This window comes from Hylobates moloch, unplaced genomic scaffold (genome assembly GCF_009828535.3).
Source record: "Hylobates moloch isolate HMO894 unplaced genomic scaffold, HMol_V3 SCAFFOLD_10, whole genome shotgun sequence".
NCBI classification, from domain to species: domain Eukaryota; kingdom Metazoa; phylum Chordata; class Mammalia; order Primates; family Hylobatidae; genus Hylobates; species Hylobates moloch.
In genome coordinates, this window is record NW_026652285.1 from 40,635,975 (window position 1) to 40,654,492 (window position 18,518).

The window sequence follows — 18,518 nt, forward strand, 5'->3', positions numbered from 1 at the left end:
AGCTTTGACAAGCAATTAGCACAAACATGACCTACTTGCAGAAGCTTGTCATAGCTATTATTCTAAATATGGTAATAGATGACTGTAATAATCCAAGCCAAGAATTACGACATTTTAAATCCAGACACACTCTTACTCCTAAAATATCCTCAAATGGACATTAACATACAGATATTTTAATTAGATTCTTTTAAATTCTTAAGATTATATGATGTAACCCAAAAGTGGGGCTGAAATGTCAGGTGACAATAACACCCAAATGGAGGTTCCACTCAGCACTTCCAGGGACACCCCCCCAACATATATACACTCTTTACAGAAACATATTTGGAAATGAATTCATTATTCATAAGTGTGAATAGTTAGAAAATGGATTTTACATTTCACATTCAGTAAAACTCCCACAGAATGTCAATTCTCATTATTCATGGATTTTGTATTTTCAAATCCACCTTCTTGCTAAAATGTATTTGTATTTGCAAATTCACCCACCTGCTAAAATTTATTACTAACCCCAAAATTCACACTCACAGCACCTTTGTTGTCATACACAGACTGGCCAAAAATTTCATTCTCCCAGCTTGCACATTCCCAGCTGATGTTGAACAAAACCATGCTCTGCCTTCTTATTTCAGCTCTCGTACTAAAATCAAGTGTCCTTTTCACAATCCGTTTAGTGTCGTGGTTTTCATATTTTTGTGCTTTTTTGGTGATTTTGATGTTTACAACGGCCCCCAAGCATAGTGCTAAAGTGCTCTCAAAGCACAAAAAGACCGTGATGTGCATTATGGAGACACGTGACATAAACTTGGTTCAGATATGACCTATAGTGCCATTGGCTATAATCTCAATGCTGATGAATAAATTTTATATATTAAATAAGGTGTCTTTAAACAGAAACATATAAAACAAGATTATATCTTGATCATTTGTTGAAAATATTGCAGCCAGAGGCTCACAGAAACTTCCCCTTACATTTTCCCAAGGAGCAACATTTAGTACTTGCTAATGGTGGAGCTCTGAAAACCGTACCCTCAAAAATGGCACTTTGACATGTTGAGTGCTTTGAATTAAATAAAATTGAAAGGCCTCAGAAATAAGCCTCAGGACCAACATCTCTGTCTGACACCATCAGCCCCCCAACCCCGCCCTACTGTATAAGTCTGTTCTCATGACATGGCCAGGGAGGCCTCACAATCACAGTGGAAGGCAAAAGGCACACCTTACGTGGCAGCAAACAAGAAAGAATGAGAACCAAGTGAAAGAGGTTTCCCCTTATAAAAACATCAGATCTCATGAGACTTATTCCGTTCCAGGAGAACAATATGGGGGGAACAGCCTCCATGATTCAATTATCTCCTACTGGATCCCTCCCACAATATGTGGGAATTATGGGAGCTACAGTTCAAGATGAGATTTGTGTGGGGACGTAGCCAAACCGTATCACCTACCATCCTCTTTCTTTCCTGAAGCAAGGAAGCAAGAAAGGAGAGGCTTTTGCTGAAGTTTCCTTATCTGATTAAGTCTGACCAAGGGAGGTTTCTCCAGAAGAAATGTAGTGTTTTTGTTTGTTTGTTTGTTTTAATTTAGCCCAGTCAAATTGACACATAGAAATGCAGGGGTTTTTTCTGTTTTTTGTTTTTTTGTTTTGTTTTGTTCTTGTTTTTTTTTTTTGAGACAGAATCTCACTCTGTCACCCAGGCTGGAGTGCAGTGGCGCGATCTTGGCTCACTACAACCTCTGCCTCCTGGATTCAAGCAATTCTCCTGCTTCAGCCTCCCAAGTAGCTGGGATTACAGGCATGTGCCACCATGCCCAGCTAATTTTTTTGTATTTTTGGTACAGACGAGGTTTCACCATATTGGCCAGGCTGGTCTCAAACTCCTGACCTTGTGATCCACCCACCTCAATCTCCCAAAGTGCTGGGATTACAGGTATGAGCCACCTTGCCCGGCCTGTTTTTGTTTGTTTGTTTGTTTGTTTGAGACAGAGTCACACTCTGTCCCCCAGGCTGGAGTGCAGTGGAGCAATCTCAGCTCACTGCAAGGTCCGCCTCCCAGGTTAACGTCATTCTCCTGCCTCAGCCTCCCGAGTAGCTGGGATTACAGGTGCCCGCCACTGCACCCAGCTAATTTTTTGGTATTTTTTAGTAGAGACGGGGTTTCACCATGTTAGCCAGGATGGTCTCGATCTCCTGACCTCGTGATCCACCCTCTTCGGCCTTCTCAAAGTCCTGGGATTACAGGCATGAGCCACTGCACCCAGCCAGAAATGCAGTTGTTTTAAAACTCCGTCTCTACGGATCTTATCATATAACCAGGAAAGATTAACCACTAGAGAGGAGAAAATAAGTCATTACCATGTCCTGACAGACTTTTCATCTATCCTTCTGAGGGCAGCTCAGAGAGATTATGCGAAACATTTTATCTGCATAATGACAGCCTTGGTTACAATGAAGTTTTGGTCTCACCTTTCCACAATTTGCTTGTACCGCCCCCAAAGCTCAGAGGAACTTTGTACCAGGCCAATTGTCTTTTCTTTGAGCTCATTCATTTTCCCTAAAATAATTTACTTTCCCTCTAGATGTGTCCACAGTCCCCCTTTTCCCTGTCCCCTGTGAATAGGATATTTAAGAATTAACCCACCAGAGGGCATTTAAGACTTAACCAAAGCCCTTCTTTGAGTCTCATATTTTTAGGACTCCCATCTCCATGTGCACATTAATAAATTGCATGCATTTTTCCCCTGTTGGTCTGTCTATTGTCAGCTCATTTCAGCAGTGAACCATCAGAGGGCGGAGGGGAAGATTTCTCTCTGCCCCTACAGTAATTTGATATTTACAGAAACTTTATAAAACATAACTACTGTGAATAATGAGAATCAACTGTATATGCCACCTTTGAATACCTCTCTTCTCTCTTCACTGCATTCCTTTGGCACAGAGGTGGAGCCAAACTCTAGTGGCTAGAGAAGTAAACAAAAGACTGTGCCTGAGTCACATGTTTGCCTAAAGGTAGCATCACCCTCTGAAGCTGCCCCTCACAGGCCTCTCTGGGAAGGGTTTCACAGTCTTCTCCCACACTTTACAGTTGGCAAATTATGGAGCCAAGGGCCAAATCCAGTGCCCATTCAGGCAACAAGCTAAGAATTTTTTTACATTAATGACAGGCTGGAAAAAAAAAAAAAAAGCAAAGAAAATAATATGCCCTAAAACTGTATGTGACACATAAAGCCTAAATATTTACTATCTGGGCCTTTACAGAAAAAGCTTGCTGACCCCTTCTTTGCAGGCTCAAGTCTAGCAAATATCTAGTGTTTGGGAAATAATTTAAAACAAAACCTGTTCAGGAAACCTCTCCACAAATGTAGAATAGATGTTGTTGAATAAGCACTAAAGCACACTTCAATGTGCATCACAAGAAATCTGCTAAAGAGATTGAAAACCGGACAGAAATCTCACCCTTTCATGTGGCCGAGTAGGTAAAACCCTCACATACGCGTTCTCAAGATCGATGATAAGTAGTTTGCAAGTAAGTAAAAGGACTTGACAGCACCGAATGTGTGCTTGGACATGGCATTCTATATGTGCCCGGGACATGCTCTCTTTTTAAGAGAAAATAAGAATCTGGCCAGGCACGGTGGCTCATGCCTGTAATCCCAGCACTTTGGGAGGCCAAGGCAGGTGGATCACGAGGTCAGGAGATCGAGACCATCCTGGCTAATGTAGTGAAACCCCGTCTCTACTAAAAATACAAAAAAATTAGCCAGGCATGGTGGTGGGTGCCTGTAGTCCCAGCTACTGGGGAGGCTGAGGCAGGAGAATCGTGTGAACCTGGGAGGCGGAGCTTGCAGTGAGCCGAGATCGCGCCACTGCACTCCAGCCTGGGTAACAGAGCGAGACTCCGTCTCAAAGAAAAAAAAAAAAGACAGAAAATAAGAATTTAATTTCTTCAGTGATCCTGAGTATCTCTCATTACCTAAAGTGTTCATTTATTACCAAATGATTAAATTTCTATTTATGTGTAAGGTTTGTGGGAAAACATAGAGAAGTTTTAATTGTTTAAAACACCTATGTATTTCTTTACATAATCATTTATTATATCCCTTGTTAAATGTTCTGGCTGAGAACGATTTAATTTAAGCTTTCCATCAATGAGAACAAAGATGAGGCTCACTGAAATATGTTGAAGTTCACTGGACAGCAAATATCCTGCTCTGTTCTATATTCAAAGCTGAAAAGTGATGGAAACCTCGTCCTCATCCTCAGGGCTCAGAAAAGTCACAAGGTCTTTGACTCTGAAGAGTGGAATAAGAGGGCAACATGTTTTCTAGTAAGTAAAGTAAGTGAGGCTATGGAGTAGGTTTCAGAGTAGCACTTTCAATCTTACTCAGAAATGTCAAAGTCTTTACAAAGCCTTCTTCTAGACCTGTAAGCCTGGAATTAATATAAATGCTCACCTAGGTCAAATTCAATATTTATCTTAAAGGGCTTTCAAATGTAAGTGGGTTTCAATAAGGCAAACCCTCTGAGTCTTTTATTTCCCTAAGCATAAAATTCTATCTTTTCTACCTTCTGTACTTCTCAGCATTAGCAAAGCAATCTCATGATAATTGAAATCAATAGTAGTTTATCTGATGCCAACTATTTTCCCGGCTCTATGCTGTTCCCTGGGTACACAACAATGAAAACAATGTCCTCCTCTCCACTACCCAGGCTGCCTTCTCCTCTAAATTGAACACTTGTCTGTGATTCACCACCAACAAGAACTTTTCTTTACCTACGTAAAATATAGAAACACAATGGACAACTTCAGGCGTGTTCTTTCAATTGGAGGACAATTACAAATAGTTGTCCTTTGTATTGATGAAAAGGCTGGTAGCAGGGTTGGCTGTGGCCTGGGCAGCAGGCTGGATGGGCCTCTCAGGAAGACTTGCTAGGTTGCAGTGCCCCAGAGCAATTTATGACGTAAAATCTGTAATATTTGAGAGATAATTGTCACATCTTTTAATCAAAGTCAAATAACTGGGTTCTCCTTTTGTCTGTGAATGATGATTGTGTTTGCCCACGGTGAAGCCGACCTGTGTGTCACGGAGCTCCATGAGGATGGAATCCCAGGGCTGGCTGCCAGGGTGACGGTCATTTTGGTTGCAGGCGAGGGTGATAGAATGTTACCAAAAAGAGAGGAAAAACAAACTTTCAATTATGACAAGTGCAAAAAACCACATTTTTTATTTTGAGGTTTAGCATTTCTCAAAATAATTACAGTTACAGACTTCCATACTACGTACTTCTCTCTCAAAGATTAGTGGGTTGGATTTATCTAGGGCTTGAACACAATATCCTATCAACCTTGTAATCTTTTCCATATCATTTGTATTGTTTTTACTCATTTAGCTCAGTTTCCATTGAAATGTTACCTTTGCTCATTATTGCTACCTCTAAATTTCCTGCCCTTGTTTTTATGAGAACAGTGTGTAGCTATGTTGTTACATTAGAACTATATAAAGAGCATTAAAAGATGTACTTATTTCACAAATTGTCAAAATATAAACAAAATATAAAGCAAAAGACAATAGAGATATATAAACATAGCCCTTAAGAGCTGTAGATACACTCTTTTTTTGCCAAAGATTTCTATTTTTTACTGTACATTTGGAGCGGGGGTACATGTGCAGGTTTGCTACAAGGATATATTGCATGATGCTGACGTTTGGGCTTCAACTGAACCCATCACCCAAATAGTGAACACAGTACCCAATAGGTAGTTTTTCACCCTTTGCCCCTTCCCTCTTTTCTGTCCTTCAGATTCTCCAGAATCCATTGTTCCCATTTTTGTGTATATGTGTACCTAATGTTTAGCTTCCACTTGTAGGTAAGAACATGTGGTAGAAATATACTCTTAAATTGTTCAAAGACAATGAATGCATCAAAAATATTTCCAAGTGCCTTGCCTGAGAGTTTTATCTGAGTGAAAAGAGTTTTCCTTTTATTAATCCCAGGTTGATATGAGCTTCACTTTGTTCTCTGTGGAGTAAAATCCTATCTCTCCAAGGTTTTTGTTTTCAACAATTCTCATTGATTTTTATTGTACATATAAAAATGAAATCATTTAAGAAGATTCATTATGACAAGATATCTGTAGAGTAAAACCCGAAAGGGTTCAAGCTTTATGACAGCAAAGGAAACAATTAACAGATTGAAAAGGCAACCTATAAAATAGAAGAAAATATTTGCAAACTATTTATCTAATAAGGCGTTAATATCAAACATATATAAGGAAACCCTACAACTCAATAGCCAGAAACAAATAACCAGATTTTTGAAAGGTGTACAGTACTTGGATTGACATTTCTCTAAAAGAATATCCAAGTAGCCAACACACATATGAAAAATGCTCAATGTCACTAATCATCAGAGAAATGCAAATCAAAACCATAATGAGATATCACTCCCCACTGGTTAGGATGGCTGTTGTTAAAACAGCAACAAAAAGATAACAAGTGTTAGCAAAGATGTGGAGAAATTGGAATCCTTGTACTCTATTTGTGGGAATGTAAAATGGTGCAGCCACTATAGAAAACAGTATGGAGGCTCCTCAAAAACATTAAAAATAGAACTGTCATATGATCCAGCAATCCCACACTTGGTATTTATTCAAAAAATCAAGATCTTGAAGACATATTTGAAGTCCCATGTTCACTGCAGCAGTACTCACAATAGCCCAGATGTAGAAGCCTCATAAAGACCCATCGACATATGAATAGATAAGGAAAATGTGGCATATGCTTACAACAAAATATTATTGTCTGGAATGAAATCCTTCCATATGTGGCAACATGGATGAACCTTGATGACGTTATGCTAAGTGAAATAAGCCAAAAAGAAAATACAGTGTGAGTCCATTATTATATGTCCAATATAAAATAACCCCATTCACAGAAGCACAGAGTGCAGTGGGTTGCCAGGGGCTGTGAGAAGTGGAAAATAGGGAGTTACTGTTTAACAGGTATAAAGCTGCAGGTGTGCAAGGTGAATGAGTCCTAGGGATCTGCTATGTCCAACATTGTGCCTGTAGTTAAGAACACTGTGTTGTATTCCTAAAAATTTAAGAGGGGAGCTCTCATGCTGTTTCTGTCCCAATTTTTAAAAATTAGATTGCATGGAAAAGAAGAAGATCCTTGCACATGGACTTTTCCTCTTTCCAGAATTCCAAACTGCAAGCAAATTAATCGGGGATGATGACTTATATCTCTCCTCAACTATAATTTTACTTCTGCCTCAGGAGGATTGCCTATGAATTTCTGATAACCTAGTTTTCCTGTGCTTCTCCACTCACAGGTTGTCCTAAAATCCTAGTTAATTTACATGCTTGAAATTGCTTGCATGGTTTTTAAATTTCAAATAAATAATACCTTTGATTGGACTCATGGGCTTCTGATCAAACCCATAGATTTTCTTTCATCAAAACTAAACACTTCAGTAGATCCTAGAAAGACAGTGAAAACCATCTGCAAGTATAAATATGATGCTGAATAATGTGTTTAAAATATATGAAGCTTTATTTATACATACACATACAGTTTTAGTATGAGGGTATCTCTGGCCTATTCGCTTAAGGAAAAACATACCACCAGAAATGGAATTCCCTTTCAGTATCAGAGGTTAATATGTTAAATCCCATTGTTAGCTAACATTTTTCTAAAATATACCAACTAGAAGTTTGTCTTATACCCTACTCTTTACTGCTCCTATCTTACACATATCATTATGAAAACAAATAAATGTCCATTTTGTTTCCTTTTGTAAAAACATATGATAATCAAAACATTTGCTCAACGTCTACTCCATCTTTTTGTTTATTTAAAGACAACTTTTATGTAAATGATAATATTGGAAAGTTATGATATCCTTCAGCTAGTTGCAAAGACTAAAGAAAATATGCTACTTAAGGTAAATGATTTGTAACCCCTGAGCAGAGTCTCTCTGCTGTCTCTCTCTCTGTCTCTCTCTCTCTCTCTCTCACACACACACACACACACACACAGACACATTTTAGAATCTTCAAAAACCACTTCCAATACAAACTAGGTATCTGAAGTAAAGAGATACTCATTTTGGCTGAATAAAAGGCAAATTCATTTTGTGTTTTTCAACTTACTTTTAGAGAAAGCTTTGAAATGACATTACAAGTCATGTCTTTTGCAGCCCTGTCATAACCAAGTCACTGTACTTTCAGCTTCTCAATTCCTTGGCAGGTCACATGCATTGTCATGTTGAATATCAGTATTTTAAAAGAATAGCTGTCAGCATCAGTGGCATCCTGAAACAGATGTACAAAGAAGCTCATATTACCCAGAAAAATCTCACATTGTCTTTCATACTTCAGAAATAAAAAAGGAAAAGGAAAGGTAATTGTCCTTTAAACATACATTTGTATAGATACCAGAGAAACCAAATAAAATAGGAAGCTATTTTTCAACTGACATGTTTTAAGTCAATATAATGGCATTATGTATTTTTTCAATTTGTTTAATTTGATTTTAAAAGTCACAAACATTTGAATCTACGGGTATGAATTTCATTCACATTATCTATCATATATAATGTAAAATATTTCCATTCATGATTTTAAAAATCTTGTCTATTTTGTGTAGTTTTCTTTTGAAAATTTAATGTGTTGATTTTCTCACACCTTGTTAATGTACTTCCAAAAATTCATTTACCGAGTACACAATGAGTAAGCATCAAATTACATCTAAATAATCTGTTGATTGGACAGTTTCTCCTCATATACTACAGAACAATTAGGCAAAACAGAAAAAAACTCTATGTCAAATATAAGTGATTTTTAAAATGATTACTAATCACAATAACATATGAACAATTGGAGCAGGGCCTTCAATATTGTCACATTTATGACAATACAGTTATCTTTGTGTTATGAGTATCTTAAATAAGAACAGTAAGGTTTTATTTTATATGAGAACAATTTTTACAATTTAGCTAATTATAAAAAGTTTGCTTTGAGATATAGTCTAGATTATTTTGGTATGTTCTTTTCCCTTTTTCATCTTGGCTAGTATTACTGTTAGATTGTAATAGCATTATTTATCCTCCATGGCATATAACATCTGCCATTTCAGTCTTCCAAAGTGATGTTGTTGGGGTTCAGAACACAATACTCCAACAGATGGCACCTTGGCCTGCTGAATACTTTGAACTAAAGGAGATTGGAGGCTTCAGAAGCAAGGGCAAGGTCTCTGACCTTCTCCTGCCCTCCTGTCTCCCTCCCTTCTCATTACTCTGAAGCTGAAACCAGAATTCCTTTTCCCCAAGGCAAGTCACAGAAATTGGAGCCCCTCTTCCCCAAAGCAAGTCATAAAACCTAGAAAAGTCACTCTTTTCCTTCTCCCTTGAAGACTGTCTGCCCCACACCAGGAGAAATAAATGCAGCTTAGAGGCCAAGAAGATAGGTCTTGCTGGGTTCTTTCTCAGCCTATTACCATGAGATCATTCCTTTTTGTCCAAACACATTTGCACACGGCTGTCCCTTCTTCATGAAGCCTACCTATAAAAACAGACGATTTTCCCTGGGTCTTTGGTTCTTCATTTTTGAAGGCCCTTCTGACATGTAAAACTTTGATTAAATCGATTTGCTAGACTTTTCTTTAAACTGCCTTTTGTTATAGGAGTACTGGTTGTGATCTTTCTGATGGGGAACTTTAGAAAGGTATCACCCCTTTCTGCCCTTACTGTGTCAAAGGTAAACAGGTAATTGAGACATAGAACAATATCATAAAATTTCTTTTGTCCTTTAGACAAGGCCTTGACTTTTTCTCCATTGTGATTTTCATCGATTGCAAATCAAAATGGAACCTTATTTCATATATTTTAACATAAGACTATCCAACCATTTCTAGACTAAAAGCAGCAATCATGAAGCAAATTCTGCTAATCGGCTGTTTTATTTTTTGTATTTAATCTTTTAAAAGTAATTTAGCTTTAATGTTGTACTCATTTCATAAAATGAATTAGAAAGCTTTTATCAGTTTTCAATTCTTCGGAACAGTATAGACTGCACTGGAATTAACTTCTCTTTAAAGGAGCGATACAGTTCTCTTAGGAAGTAGTGGCCACCTAATATTCTGAAGGACTGACATTTTTCTTTGTCTTTTGCATGGAAGTCAGTCAATTTAGACTTTTCTAATTTTTATAGGATTCATTTTGTTAAATTATATTTTCTTGGAAAATTATATACTTTATTAAGATGATCAAGGCTGGGCGCGATGGCTCAAGCCTGTAATCCCAGCACTTTGGGAGGCCGAGGCAGGTGGATCACCTGAAGTCGGGAGTTTGAGACCAGCCTGATCAACATGGAGAAACCCTGTCTCTACTAAAATTACAAAAAATTAGCTGGGTGTGGTGGCACATGCCTGTAATCCCAGCTACTTGGGAGGCTGAGGCAGGAGAATTGCTTGAACCTAGGAGGCAGAGGTTGCAGTGAGCTGAGATCATACCATTGCACTCCAACCTGGGCAACAAGAGTGAAACTCTGTTTCAAAAAAAAAAAAAAAAAAGATTATCAAACTAATTTGAATAACTAAGCTAAATAGATTCTTACAATTCTTTTAATTTCCTCATTAGCTCTTCTTTTTTCTGTTTTTTTTTTTTTTTTGAGATGGAGTCTCACGCTTGTCACCCAGGCTGGAGTACCGTGGCCCGATCTCAGCTCACTGCAACCTCCACCTCCTGGGTTCAAGTGATTCTCCTGCCTCAGCCTCCTGAGTAGCTGGAATTACAGGCAACCGCCACCACTCCCAGCTAATTTTTGTATTTTTAGTAGAGACGGGCTTTCGCCATGTTGGCCAGGCTGGTCTCGAACTCCTGACCTCAGGTGATCCACCCTCCTCAACCTCCCAAAGTGCTGGGATTACAGTCATGAGCCACCGCGCCCGACCCGGCCTAGAAATCTTATCTAAAAAGTAGCAACTGCTGGAAAAAGGGCCTGGGGCCTGGGGGGCGGGGGTGGTTCTTGTCACAGCCCCCAGGCTCCTGTCTCAGGGATGAATGTGGCCTTCTCATTGGGATTCTTCTCTTGTCCAAAAGGGCTGCTTTTGGGGACTAACAATACTGGGGAGTGGGGGTGAAGCCAGACCTAGCTCGGGGTGAGGATTTCGGGGCCCCGACGTACTGAACACCCCCCACACCCCAACATTCTCCTCGTTCTATCTCTTCCTCTTCTCCCGACCCCTTTTGTGCCGGGGCTGCGAGCTCCCCGAGTTCTGCGGTGACTAAATCGAGGCCGAGAAGGGGGGCTGCCCCCAACCCTGTGGGTCAGTGCCCCTCCGCCAGGCTAGGAGAAAGTGGGGTTACAGCAGCCGAGTTGGGGGTTATTTTGGCTGGAGCTGCTGGAGCAGAAAGGCGGTTGGACCCGCATGGTGTCGGCGTGGCTGTCGCGTCCTACACGGGAGCTCTGGGCTTTCATTTCTCTTGCGGTGGAGTGGGGATTAACTCAGCTGTTCCCATGGTAAGCTGGGTCTCTAAGTGGCCCTGGGGCCCTGTTAGGCCACCGGCATTGGGGGTCGGTGAGGAAGGGACTCCCAACTTCCCCGACTCCCATCCTCCGCGCCAGCCTTGGAGACCGCTGGGGGGAAGGGCTGGGGCTTCTGAGCCCTGAGTCTAGGATTCACTCTCCGTCGGGCTGTGGGAGGACTTTCACTTTCCTTGTGTTTGGGGACGGGACCCCACTTTCTTCTGATCTCAGGGCCGTTGACACACACCCCCTTTCCAGGAGCGGGTGGTGGGCAGCTAGGTTCTCCCTGCCCCTTCCCGGGGCCGGCACCGTAGCAGCACAATCACCCCGGGAAGAGGGTGTCTTTTCGCCCCAAGACGCAATCGGGCCCCACTCGCAGAACCGCCTGGACCCTGCCCGTGTCTGCCCTCCGGCCTCCAGGGCTCCTCTCCCCGGAGCCCCTGTCCCGCGCCCGGGTCCCGCGCTGGGGGAAGCGCCTGCTGCCTCTCTGTCTACCTCCGGTCTGACTTTTGATGCCCAAAGCTGAGCCCCTGGGGTGCCTCTCCCCCGCCTCCCGTGCACCAGGGTCTGCAGCAGCCACTGGGGCCTGGCTGCCTGCTGCATCTGGCGGCCCTGGAGGGGGCCACGGGCCCCTTTGCACCCACCCGCCTCGGTGTCTGGGGAGGGGCTGCGCAGGGCCGCGGGCTGGGTCGTCTCTCTCGGGCTGCGTGTGTTGCGCTTCCGTGCGCACGTGTATGTGTCGGGAATCCTGCGTGTCGTGCCTATGTGGGCGATCCGGCCTCCTGGCTGTGGGTGGGACTGGATTCTAACTCAGGGGACTTGGGCCTGCTGTTAACTTCGATCATTGTAGGGACAGGTGGGGCGGGCGGCGGGTGGGCACGGGGCTGGATCCTGGGCGGCCTGGCGACTCCAGGAGAAGGAAATCACTGAAGGCAGTGGTCGTGGAAATTGGAGGGGGTCGCAGGGGGTCTGTGGGGCCCGGTCCTGGATACTGGGCGGGAAGCCCTGGTCTCCAGAGGGTACTCCCTGCCTCAGGTGGCCCCGTTCAACCCCGGCCGTGCCCATCTCCCGCCACCGCCTGTCGGTGGGGGTTTAAAGTTGGGGTGGCTTTCTGGGGTGCAGCTCAGCACCCCCTCTTATGCAGACTGGGATGGGATCGGGCAGCTCCCTCAGCCATGAGGACCCTGGACGGGTTCGAGTTCTCTTGGGGCCGTGGGGCTAGCTGTGTACTGGGTGGGGACCCCACACTCGAGACCAAGGGGGGTCTCCCTGCTCTGAGATGTTGGGGGACAGGCAGCTTCTGGAACCTTCAGTGGGACCTGTAAGTGGCCGTCAGGACAGGCGGGAGGGTGGGCATGGGGCACTGGGGAGAGCCGGAGTCGCATCTGTACAGTCTGAATTTCCTTTCTGTTATCTTTTTTTTTTTTTTTTTACCCACTTTATCCCTTTTTTCCCCTAATTGTGCTTTTGCATTTTTTTTTCTTGGCAAACGCAAACTCAGCCTTTCATTCATGACGTGTGAAATTTCAGTTTCTCTGGGGTTTGTCAGACGGCGTGAGGACCACGCCTGAAACTTAGGTAATAGGAGAAAAAAAATAATAGACTTAAAAAAAATAAAAAATAAAAGAATCATAAAACTACTCTCTACCTCTGGCCGGGCCCAGCCTGTCTTGCCCTGGCCACAGCAGAGTGACCTGTAACAATTTCAGTTTTTGTAGAACATTCAGGTATTAAAAGAAAAAAAATAAAAAAAGACAAAAAGACCAAAAAAAAGGTGTGATTTTGAAATTTAAAAGAACACTGAAAGTTTACATTTTATAATAGCATTATTATGCAGATTGTATTTAAACTTCAGAAACATTTAAGACGATTGTAACCCCATAAAGCTGATAAGATATTAAAATGAGTCAAAACACTTCTTTTAACAGAAAAAAAAAAAAGAAAGAAATTTCTTCCGTTAGATAACCTAAATCATCTCTCTCTGAAGTTCAAAGTTCTACAAATCTCTAGGGCAGGAGCAAAATGCTGCCAGTCTCTTTGCTAAAACATAACAAGAGTCACTTTTGCTTCAGTTCCCAACAAGTTCCTCATCTCCATCTGAGACCACCTCAGCTTGGCCCTTATTGTTCATATCACTATCAGCTTTTTCGTCAAAGCCATTCAACAAGTCTCTGGGAAGATTCAAACTTTCCCACATTTTCCTGTCTTCTTCTAAGCCCTCTAAACTGTTCCAACCTCTGCCTTTTACCCAGTTCCAAAGTTGCTTCTGCATTTTCAGGTGTCTTTTCAGCAGCATCCCACTCTACTGGTACCAATTTACTGTATTAGACTGTTTTCATGCTGCTGATAAAGACATACCCAAGACTGGGAAACTTACAAAAGAAAGGTTTATTGGACTTACAGTTTCATATGACTGGGGAAGCCTCCCAATCGTGGCAGAAGGCAAGGAGGAGCAAGTCACATCTTACATGGATGGCAGCTGGCAAAAAGAGAGAGAGCTTGTGCTTTATTTTTATTTTTGTTATGCATATATGTGTATTTATTTATTTATTTTTTTATTTTAAGCTGTGGGATACATGTGCAGAGCATGCAGTTTTGTTACACAGGTATACATGTCCCATGATGTTTTGCTTCACCTATCAACATATCATCTAGGTTTTTAAGCCCTGCATGCATTAGGTATTTGTTCTAATGCTCTCCCTCCACTTTCCCCCCACCACCGACAGGCCCTGGTGTGTGATGTTCCCCTCCCTGTGTCCATGAGGAACTCCTCTTTTTAAAACCATCAGATCTTGTAAGACTTACTCACTATCACGATAACGGCATGGGAAAGATTTGCCCCCATGATTCAATTACCTCCCACCAGGTCCCTCCCACAAAATATGGGAATTCAAGATGAGATTTGGGTGGGGACACAGCCAAACCATATCAAGTCCCTAGAGTGAGTAGGTGGGTGGAGCCTATAATTACTGGATTGGAAGCTCATCAATATCTTTTAAGATTTGTATGTCATAATTTGTCCAGCATCTGAGTACTTTGTAGCATGAAATGCTTCGTGTTATAATGAAGTATTAGTCTCACATATTATAGGCGCTGTCTTCATTTTCTATTACTGCATAATGAATTACCACAAATGCAGGTGCTTAAAATAATACGAATCTATTATCTCACAGTTTTTGTAGATCAATTGCCTAGGCACAACAATTTAGGCATTGTCTTAGGTAACTTAGGGTTTCTGAGTCATATTCCTCATTTTCTTCTGTCTTCCTTCCACTGCCTAATTATGAAGTCACTCCTAGTCTCAATTATAAAATCTGTCTTTGTTTTCTGTTGCTGTACTGACAATTACTACAGATTTAGCAGGTTCCACTAAGCCATTTATAAATTCATAGTTTTGTAGGATAGAAATCTGGTGTGGTGAGGCCAGTTGCAGTGGCTCACACCTGTAATCCTAGCACTTTGGGAGGCTGAGGCAGGTGGATCTCCTGAGGTCAGGAGTTCAAGACCAGCCTGGCCAAAGTGGTGAAACCCCATCTCTACTAAAAATACAAAAATCAGCTGGGTGTGGTGGTGGGTGCCTGTAATCCCAGGTACTTGGGAGGCTGAGGTAGGAGAATTGCTTGAACTCAGGAGGCAGAGGTTGCAGTGAGCTGAGATCCTGCCATTGCACTCCAGCCTGGGCAACAACAGCGAAACTCTGTCTCAAAAAAAAAAGAAAGAAAGAAAAAGAAAAAAGAAATCTGGTGTGGCTTGTTTGGGTTCTTTGCTCATCATCTCACAAAGCTGAAATCAAACTGCTGTGGGCTGTTTTCATCTGAAGGAGTGAGCAAGAAAGCATCTGCTTCCAGCTTATCAGCACAACTGAGAGAATCCAATTCCTTGTCGTTGTAGGACTGGGATCCTTTTGCTCACTGGCTGTCCACTGAAGCCACTGTCACATCCTAGAGGATACTGTATTCCTTCAAAACTGCAATAGCATGTCAAATTCTTCTTGTGTTTTGAATCTCTGACTTCCTCTTTTGACATCAGCTGGAGAAAATTTTCTGCTTTGTAAGGACTCATATGACTAGAAAAATCTCCCCATGTTAGGGTCCATCCAGATAATCTCCTTATCAATGAATCAGGACCTTAATAACATCTGCAAAGTCTCTTCACAGCAGTATCTATATCAGTGTCTGAAAAACTGGGAGTAGGTGTGTATAAAACAGGGTAAAAAATCTTGGCCATGGGCAGTGGGAGGAGGTATCTTATAATTCTGTCTACTGTAAACATGTTGTTTTCTAAAATTTTCTCTTGAGTTGATTTAATACTATATTATTTTATTTTGGGGAGGGCAAAAGATATATAAAGTATTACAAATATTAATTTACTCAATGTAAATTTAGAGTGCCATTAATTGTTCCTCATGGCCTAAAAGGCTTAAAGCCCTGATAATAATCTCATTATAATAAACAACTTTGCAATATACTGAATTGGTCCACTGACCTTTGTTTCAATTCGTATGTCTTAAAAATTAATCCCTCAATGTAAACAATCATCTTATAATAGTCTCGACAGTCCAGAGAAATGGTGTAAATGGGGTACAAACTTCAAGAAGAGCTGTGTGTGTCTTTGTGTGTGTTTGTGTGTGATCACAAAACCTAGATATATGTTAACATGAAATATTATGAAAGAAAATTAAGGAAGTGAGGTGGAAATGCAAACACAGAGACCAAAAGATGGAACTGTCCCCACAAATTTTAGAAATAGATTGTGTTCCAAAGATCAAATAAAATCAAGCCATAGAAAGGAAGAAAATATTAAATACACAAGTAAAATTTGCTGTTGTTCTCTCAGTCTCTATTTATTTTGTTTTCCACATGCTTTAGGTTGATCATCGTTTCCTTTACTCAGCAACGCAGAAGAGACAGAGTGATAGGAAGAAGTTACCACAGCAAATCATGAATAGACTGATAAGAGCTAGTGACTACTTTGCAAGTAGTTATTTGAATAACTACTTGCAAAGTAGACAGGGTAAAAATTTATATAACAAAATGCAAAAATTGAGTAATTAACTGCCGAGTTATAAGAACTTGACTTAACCCTGATAATTCCTGTTGAACAGGGACATCGGGTGTTCTTCTATTAATTCCTTAATCATGAGTCATAGATTGAAAATGAGAAAGGCTTCCTCTTGATAGATAAAACACAGATCTTATAGCAACAAGAGGGAAGAACTATGGGCCAAATTGTCTTAGCTATGCTTGAAGTAAACTTTGACAACTAATCACTTTTTATTTTATTTAAGAATTCCAACCAGGAGTAAAAGTCCAAACCTGACTTATAGGGCATATAATTTAAAAACTAATACTATGAAATAACTTAATACAAATCACAAAATGTTGAAGGTAGGCATGTTAAATCCACACTATCAGATTGGGTTTTAAAGAGAAGGAGAGGAGACATCAAGCATTTAGAAATCAATAGGAAAAAGATTGTTCTATTTTTATACCATAATGCAAAGGAGGCAGAGTGATTTTAAGAACACTGAAGTTAAAAGCAATTAACTTGGTAAAATAAAATAGAGGTAGGTAGATAATCAGATATATGTAAAAACAAACTTCAAAAATTATTTTAACATCATAATTTTAGATAAATTGAATCAATGGCTTATTCTTGAAGGTATAGTAGCAAATGAGATGACTGTTAAGTAACTATCAAACAACTTTTTGTTTGACATAGTTGAAGTTAGTACTATCTGTGTGCAAGAGACACCGTTCCTATCACACGGATAGCATGGGAAATATCTGCCTGCATGATTCAATTATCTCCCACCATGTCCCTCCCACAACACGTAGAAATTCAAGATGAGATTTGGGTGGGTGTGAGAAATCTACTCATCCATCCAAACCCAAAGAATGGACTTAGAGGCATGAAGAACAGCGAAAGTGAGACTTAATAATGGTCTTACAAGATTGGGTGTCTGGTAGGTAGGTACATCTGTGGCAGTCACAACAAGTAATTTACCTTCTAGTACACAAGTCCCTCCCCAGGTTCCTCGCTGGTTGAGTGCTATGGGGTTACAATTTTCCTGGATGTCACCTAAGTTTCATTATCCCCCTTAAAAGGTTACATCCAGGTCCTCTTTCCTGCTTGTTTCAATTTCCCAATAATGAAACTTTTTTCCCTTTTATGGGCTGACCCCTCCTCTTCATTCTGTTTGCTTATTGTGACCTTCTAGGTGCAGGAGCTGTGCGGTTTGTTAAATTTGCAGGCTGGCTTCCAGTACTTAGATTTATCATGCCTTGAAAATGGACCATTTAAAATGGTTTCTCATAAATTCCCTCCTCTTTTCTATTTACTTCCTTTGGTCTTCATTTTATTTAAACCCTTTTGGTCTTTGAATCACTGGGGACACAGCCAAACCATATCAGCATTTAAACACTGTTTCCTTATTAGATAATCTGGGTAATAAAACTCGCTCTTTCTACAATATGCCACATAAAATGGAAGTATAGATGTGACACTGTCATTAAATCTGTGAATTATATGTCTTATTATTTTTCTAAAACATATAAATCGTAGTGAAGTTATTCCATCTCAGAGACGGCCCATTTAACTATAATAAACTTCTAGGTATTCATTATACACTGTATTTTTTATGATCAAATCACTGATCAGATATTTTCCTTAATGATTTATTCTTCCATTTGACAAACAGATTTTGGGGCAAGTTCTTTGTTAGGTGTTGGTGTGATAGCAGTGAAGAAAATTCAGCCCTCGGGGACCCTGGTGTCTAATTGGGAAGAGCACATCGGGGGACACACAGACATGGGGACCTGCAGGGTTTTTAGAAGTGAGAGACCCAATTGAGACTCTCAGCAAAGTCATTTTTCAGGAAGTGGCATTTAAGCTGAGACCTAAATGATGATTTGTAGTTTGCCAGGAAAGAAATCCAGAGGGATGGGGAGACCACATAAGCAAAGACCTTGTGTCAGGAAAGAA